This window comes from Haplochromis burtoni, unplaced genomic scaffold (assembly GCF_018398535.1).
Source record: "Haplochromis burtoni strain Fernald_Lab_line unplaced genomic scaffold, NCSU_Asbu1 Contig_429, whole genome shotgun sequence".
Lineage (NCBI taxonomy): Eukaryota > Metazoa > Chordata > Actinopteri > Cichliformes > Cichlidae > Haplochromis > Haplochromis burtoni.
In genome coordinates, this window is record NW_024582790.1 from 495,797 (window position 1) to 503,529 (window position 7,733).

The 7,733-nt window shown below is 39.3% G+C and overlaps 1 long non-coding RNA gene across 4 annotated transcripts; it reads left to right on the top strand.

Annotated features, from left to right (window-relative positions):
- Positions 1–1,389: 1,389 nt before the first annotated feature.
- LOC121812090 lies at positions 1,390–6,907 on the top strand. Of its 4 annotated transcripts, none has more exons than XR_006052858.1 (5): positions 1,390–1,890; positions 2,965–3,078; positions 3,782–3,939; positions 4,365–4,422; positions 6,426–6,907. It is a non-coding gene; the product is annotated as an uncharacterized LOC121812090 (long non-coding RNA). The 4 variants fall into 4 exon arrangements; XR_006052860.1 differs by having other exon boundaries at positions 1,398–1,890; positions 2,965–3,056; positions 6,429–6,907; XR_006052859.1 differs by having other exon boundaries at positions 1,400–1,890; positions 2,965–3,056; positions 4,368–4,422.
- Positions 6,908–7,733: the final 826 nt, after the last annotated feature.

A 7,733-nucleotide genomic window follows, 5' to 3' on the forward strand; every position in this document is an offset into this window, starting at 1 on the left:
AAGTATTATGGTTTTGACTTTTTAGGGGACTTGCCTGTGTGTAAGGTTCAAGAATTCTGATCATCTAATCTGCTGCATGCAGTTGTATGCACATGCACAGCTGCTAAAGGCCTCCTTGTAGGGAAATTTTATAAAGCAAGGTTCTCCAAATCTCTCCCAAAATTCTGTGTTTTCTTAATTGACTTCCATTCATATGTAAAGACTATAAGGTTAACTACAAATAAAAAAAGCAGAATTCACATTGCTGCATCTCCATCACTTATCTCTGATTAACCCTGAACAACATTCACACTTCCTTTTGTTAATTTTTTTTACTTGCCACTATTCTGTTGTTGGATTTCACTTACGGTAGGTTGTTGCTGCTGTCTGTTTTTGTGTAATTTTGTACTTGTTACAAGTAGTGAATAAAGTTATTTAAAAAAGACGCAGAAAGGCGAACTTCAGTCAGTGGAGAATATTGTAATAATTTGGCGGAGGCTTCTCAGTCGAGCAGTAACTGAATTGCTCATTTACTGAACGTGCAACATGTACAGAACTCTTCTGGGAACTAGTCAACCCAACTTAGTGAAACACACACTGAATGCATGCTGGCCCCGCCCACCCACCTCTACCAACCACCACTCCATCAACCACCACTCCATATCCTGACTGACATGACCTGCGATCCAGTGATTGACAGGAGAGGAAAGACAGACCAACTTTGTTAACTCTTCGTTACGATATGCTCGAAAGGACAAAAGATTTTGCACCTCGTTATTGCGCTTCTGTTCTATGACTATTGAGAAGCTGGCGACGCTAACAGTGGGACATTTAGCTTCAGCTAAAGCAGCAGGTAAAAATACACATTTAATGAGAATAAAGAAAGACAACCCTTTTTTTTGGAAATTTAGAGACTGCTAAAACAATCTTATTCAGTTTTGAGCTTGCTCATGTAGGTTAACCTGCTTTATTTAATTTTGTGTGAGCTGCAGTACACAACATTAAAAAGTTAATATAACATTAGGTTGGTGGCGCGAGGAACTCCAACCCAAGTTTAATATTTATTATTTTTTTAAGTGGGAAGGGGAGCATGTTTTTTTTCCTTTAATACAACGTCTTCCAGGGTCTTTTTCATAGGAAAACCATGTAACGTCTGTGTTAGGTTGGTCAAAAGAGCAATTAGTTGAATTATTCTGGAAAAGATGGGTTGTGTGTTTTTTTTTCTTATATTTACTTATGTAAATATATTTTTCAAGGGTTAAATAAATGCAACATTAAATTAACAATTGTCTCTCTGTCTTTTCCCGCCCAGTGTGGTGCATTGCAAGCCAGAGACTTCAGTGGAACAAGGAGATTGAACATCTGCTACTTGAGTGCACAGTGCCAACACGTTCTCACTCCCAACTCGTCAAACGTGTGACGCATGGTCAGGCTCCCTCTGCTTCACTTATGGACGCGCCGGTTTACCCCTCTCGCGTCGGGAATTGACGTGAAGGGTCCTCCGATTGAAGAGATTGCCGCGGAAGTGCCTGTTGTCGGTATATTTAGACATTTTCCAAATCACATTGTAGTGACGTATACAGAACACAATAAATTATATAATGTAAACAACTACCTGAAAAACAGGTAGAACGATACTTTTGTATCGTTTATTGCATTTACGGAGGGAGTGATGTATGCTGGGTAATGGCACAGCTAGCTACTGGGTGACTTTATTCACCCGCTTCGGCTGTTATCAGTCCATACAATGGGCGTTATTAGCACAAATCAGTCCCATAGATATGGGCCATCTCCTGCTAGATTGTTCAGAAGGTTGTTCTCATCCATCCAGATGGAGGATCACTAACAGGAGCGTGGGAAGACTCCAGAATCCACTCTGGCTGGAATCCGGTGGATATGCAGTGTGTACAGGTAAGACCATTTAAACGGACAGCATTTATAGAATGACTATTAAAAGTCAGCGAGTGTCAGTAATGTTAATGTGGTTATGTTAGTAATACACCGAGTGCTAATATAACAGCTTTAAGATGCATTTGTAGATATTATTACGTGTTTTACCGTCTTTATGGTGCTAGCTTAAAGTTACGGTGTAAACGTTAGCTTATATTGGAGTAAAGCTGTTACTGGTTAAACGATGTTAGCACAGAAATATTAGCTTCTGTCATGACTGATGAAGTTACTGGTTAATAAAGTTTCCAGTAAAGTGTTTAATCGCAGCCACAGACTGACAGCAAATATCTCGATTAGCTTCAGTGCATCTGTAATAAATATGTGCAAGTTTCAGTGCTTCGTTTAAACTGTATGATACTTATACTGACCCAGGGTCAGTGTAAAATACAATCCTAGCTGTGTGAACAAAGCCTGGCTCCTTTAATCCTGCATGACAAACCTCAGGATGCAGGTTATTATTACTCTTTCCTGCTGGCACACCTGTCACACCTGAGAGTCAGCTAGAAACTTACAGTGACGTGGACATCATGCAAAGACTGCCAGACTCTGTAATACTGCAAATGATCAGTGACTCAGGTTAACACTAAACTTTAAACGGCACCTCTGTGTCTCTGTGTGCTGAACATCTAGGATTGAGTCAGGCTGCATTGACTGTGGGACTTTAATGTGTTAAAAGCAGGTTGAAGACGGCTCAGAAACATTTGAAGATTAAAATTTAGCATTATGGCTGCTGGTGGTTTGTAAAGCCTCTACTCAGCTGTATTTTTGTTACTAATTTATGTTTGTTGTTGTTTAACACAGATTTCAGAAGAGCAAATATGCTTAATAGTTTAACTAGATTTCATTTGTCAGTGTGGGACTGCTGAGTCACCTGAAGAACTCATTTCATTCATTCTCCACATGATGTTCATTTACAGAAATGTTTCACAGGAACTGATTTCTCCCAAAGGGTGAACTAGTGTGTTTCCATAGATTACCTCTGTATGAATGTACTTCTTAAATGAAGGCAAGTGTTTGTCCTTTTTTGTTCCTCAGGTACAGTACGTGATATCAAGGGCAGGCGGTCAACACTGGGGGTAGACAAGAAGCAGACGTACTTCCAAGAGGGAGCTGCAGTGAGGTCAGAGGTCAGAATCTGAAACAGCTCAGGTTTATATTTTAGAGGTTATAAAAAATCAAAATGTATTTATAAAGAAACCTTTAAATAATAGTCATAATTATGATTATTATAAGAAATATCAAACATTTAAGTGGATTTTCTGTTACACATATTGTGTTAGCCCTGCAATAAACTGGCAGCCTGTCTTTGTCCTGTATCAGCTGGGATAGGCTTCATCCTCCCGCAACCCTGAATTGGATACATTGTATTCCAATTATGTAATCTGATCATTTACAAACTCAAGGTATCTAATCAAAATGTAAGTAATAATTATAAAATGGGAAAGCAGAAATAAGTGTGACATAAATGTAAATGTGTGAGCTGACATAGAGGACAGCTACATGTAGTCTGAAAAACCTTTGTTGTCAAGTTTGCAGGTCTATCAGCACGAGACATTCTTACATAGAAGAGACATTAAAGTCTCTAACTCAGTGAAGCATTATTGGTCCCGTCTGTTTGGATAAATATAGTAAGTTGATGTATGTCCATTTATTGACACATTTTCTTAAGTGCTTATCCAGTTCAGGATCACAGTGGAGCTGCAGCTGGATATGTTCACTAAATAAACCTTACAAAAGTTAACAATAAACCTGCATCCATGTACGTTGTTGTCCACAGGATGAGAAAATCAAACTGGAAGACTGTGGAACATGTTAATAAATGTTTGTGTGTTTATGCCTGTGTCTTTCACAGGAGGCGCTGGAAGGTTTCCCTAATAGTTCCTGGTGAATCAAAGCAGAACCATAAAGGTTGCTGGACTGCATGATGGCCTTACCCCTGAGCAGTCATCCTGTTAAAGGAGGAACCAGTTAGAAGCTGTTTTCAAAGTAGCTGAGCAGATTTCATCTCAAGTAAGCGATTAACTGTTTGTTCGTCTGTTCTGCCACTTAAAGAGCATTTAAGGACGTCTTTTGAGTGTCCAGTTGAATTAATTCTACTGGCTCTCATGGTCATTTGTTATTATAGACATATTTTTCATGTTCATCCAGCTATTTAGTAAATTCTATCTATTTAGTAATATCCGTCAGCTATAAAATGTAATATAAATATAAAAATATCTAAATATCTCCTGTCCTTTATGTTTTAATGATGTAAGTCTGTTATCGTGTTACATTAGCATTCCTCACATATCAATGAGATGCTGTACAGTACAATCCTACTGACACAGCAGAGGGATAACGACGGCTATTCAACATCGTTACACGACACATTCGAGCTGCATGACGCAGACAAAGTGACTAAATCATCTTTTTGTGGTTTATTGTCTTCAAACCAGCAGACAAAGCTGATGGCAGAAGATGTCAGAGAAGAACTTCAGGCCGTGGACTGAAAAGGTATTTTTTTCTTGTTATCAAAGACATTTGGAGTGGCAGCTTCTACAACTGGTTGTGCTGAAGTAAAGCTTACAGTCTAAGAAACCACAGTGTTGATATTCAGCACAAAGAGAAAAGCTCACTTGTTTGAATTTATTTACAATCATAGTTTTATAAATTCTGACTGTAAACAGCTTTTACAGCTTTGATATTGTTTGACACTCGATATCAGGTTTAATTTAAAGGTTTCTGTGTCCCAATGAGCCATTTACACTGACCAGTGTCAGTTTAACTGTAACACATTCATTATTTAGATTCAACAAAGAAATAACTGAATGTAAAAATGGCAGCCCTCAGGCAGGTTTATAGAGATATATGCATGCATTATGAAATTTATGTATCCCAGATAATTGTTATTCATCTAGTCATGGCAGACCTACCTCTTCCTCCCAAGTTAACTGCAACCCAAAAGAACTAGTGGGGCTATTTACACACTCACAACCAGTGTGGGGTAAAAAGAGCCACCAAAAAGCTGTCAGCCACAGATGTGCTAAAAGCTATAAGAGTTAGAAACTCTACTTATGGAGAAACTTTCTAAGTCTAACAGGGGACAGGAACTCCTGCCCAAATACCATGATATAACCTAGGGCTGGGCGATATAACGAGTTTTTTAAAAATATCGATATATTTTTATACGAGATATAAGATGTGACAATATCCTTTATATCGATATATACGTTATAATTATAGTTGTGGAGCCATAAGTTTGCCTCTCTTTCGTCCACTTTTGTCTCTACGCAACGTTACTCCGCCTCGCCTCTCCTTCACTGAACACAACTCCCCCTCCTCCCCCATAGCTTCACCTGCAGGCAGCGACAAGATGAACACGGCAAATCTCCGTTAACGAGTTACTGCGCATCGCTCCGTGCATGGGGCTGGACGGCGTCAACGTGCTAACGAGCTAACCACGCTAACGAGCTAACCACGCTAACGCCATGCAGCCCACAGGGGCTGCACAGCCTAAAATCCTTTCATTTTCTCAAAAGTTGACAGCGCGCCTTATGTATGAATTCTGGTTGTGCTTGATGACCGCGAACCGATTTTATGTGGAACACAGCGCTCAGCAATCTGTCAAAAAATGTTTTAGTACAACTTTGGTAAGCTACGGAGCTGCACCGCTTGATGGATTGTCGGAGCATTACGGCTACCGAGGAGCCTCGCGGAGTGATACGCACTGTGCTTCAACGTAATATTACCGTATTGTGTGTGTATAAGGACCATAAATGGCACCTGAAGCGGATTTCAAACTCCAGGCTGTCGGTCACGCAGTAGAAGTTGGGAACAGAGCAGCTGTGAAATCTTTGTTATTATGCTCAGCGTCTGTTAGTTTACATTTTGACTGCACAATTGTGAGCTTTTTGTTATGGACAAAAACAACAGTTTTCTTTTATTTATGGAGCATTATTATTTAATAAATGCTCATAATTTATTTTTGAGTAGTTTTTTTCATGTACATCTATGCTGTATGTTAATAAAAGTGCCTGTGTGACATCTGGGACACAGCTTTGACTAAGAACTCTCTTTTTGTTCTTACTTTATGGCTTTAAAAAAATATCGAGATATATATCTTATATCGCCATCCAGCTAAAAAATATCGAGATATGAATTTTGGGTCATATCGCCCAGCCCTAACATGATATAACCCCACATACAGCCCAGCCATAAAGTGAACCAAGTCATTTAGTTAAAGACAGCATGGGACCAAATGCATGTAACCAGCCTGCACCAACCTGGCATTTCTTCCTCCTGAATTAAATGAATGAATGGATGAAAGTTAAATGACTACAAACCTAAAGCCACTAGTTCCCACACTGGAGCTCCCTGACACTGTGTGTTAACCGTATTTAGCTTGTATCAACAGTTGTAACAGGCTAAGCCACCTGAGACACTGCATTGAATTTGTTCCTGTCTTAATGATTTCAGCTGACTGGTTTCAGCTCAGATGTTCTGCTTTTTCCTTTCAGTAGATCAAAGCAGCTCGTGCTCCTTCTGCTTCCAATTTAGAAGAAGAAGAAGAAGGCGAAGGCTTCAGCGAAGTGGCGTTCATGGTCTCAGTGAACAGTCACGGTCACACACTGCATGTGGTTTTAAAAGCAACATGTCTGTTCACCACAACAATGGAGATGTGTAATATTAGTGCAGCTACGGTTTGTTCTTGAACATCAGTTCTGTTTTCTACTTTGATCACTTAGACCAAAAAAGTGTTGTTTTCAGATTCTTTCTTTTACATCTATAAACCACCTGCTCATTTTTTTATTACAATTAGTTTCACATAAATGTTAGTGTTTCCTTTATGATCTTTTAATGCTTACACTACACTGTACACGTCTACATTAGAGACATTTCTGTTTCCTGTTTCTGTTGACTCAGAGTTGTGAAATGTTCTTTTATTTGATGCACAATATGAAGTTCATAATTTTCTTACAAATAAAACTCTAATGACAAACATGAACAGCTGTGCTTATTTCTGAGACATGAGTTTTTGAATGTGTTCATATTTAGACAGTGTGCATCTGTCTGCTGAAACTGTGATGGTGAACCTGAGGTGATGGTCAACAGAAGGCAAATATATATCAATATTGAAGTAATGTCTTTACCCTCTGCAGCGTGTGGACGCAATCACCTTATTCACTGTAGTAAACATGCACCGCTAGCTCACGTGACTGACTGTCTCCATGGTTACATCGTATATTATTAGCTATGTAAACAGCTTCCAAAGATGCTCTCTGCAGCTGTAACACTTTCACACTTTGCAAATCATTTCATGTTTTTGATAGTTATGAAGACAGAATATGTTTCTAAGGTCATGCTAGGCGGTTGCTATGGTGGTTGCTGTGGACTTGGGTGGACCGCGTCCGATTCCTGTTATTAGCTGTCCGCCGTAGGAAGGCTGCGTTCCATTTACAAGTAGTGACAGTCTGCCGCAACTCGAACTCAAACCCCGCTTTGTTCTTTAATTATAGGCCTTTTATAGCCGTTCATGACACGCACACACACACATAAAGCACTTTGCCTCACCATGAGAATGCAAGTTTACCTAACCTAACCTTAAAGTATCTGATATAGGATAGAAAAATGAAGCAACCAGAGATTTAATGATGAAGACTCTGGGTTCTGTAGTTCACGTTTTACAGTCCTGAATGACTCTTTGCATATGATTTATTGAAGAGGACTTTAGAATGCACTTTACATTTAGACTGTTGCTGTTTCATTTTTTACATTGTTGCCGTGTTATGTCATGAATAAGGTTCACCTGCTGGGGGTTTGATCTT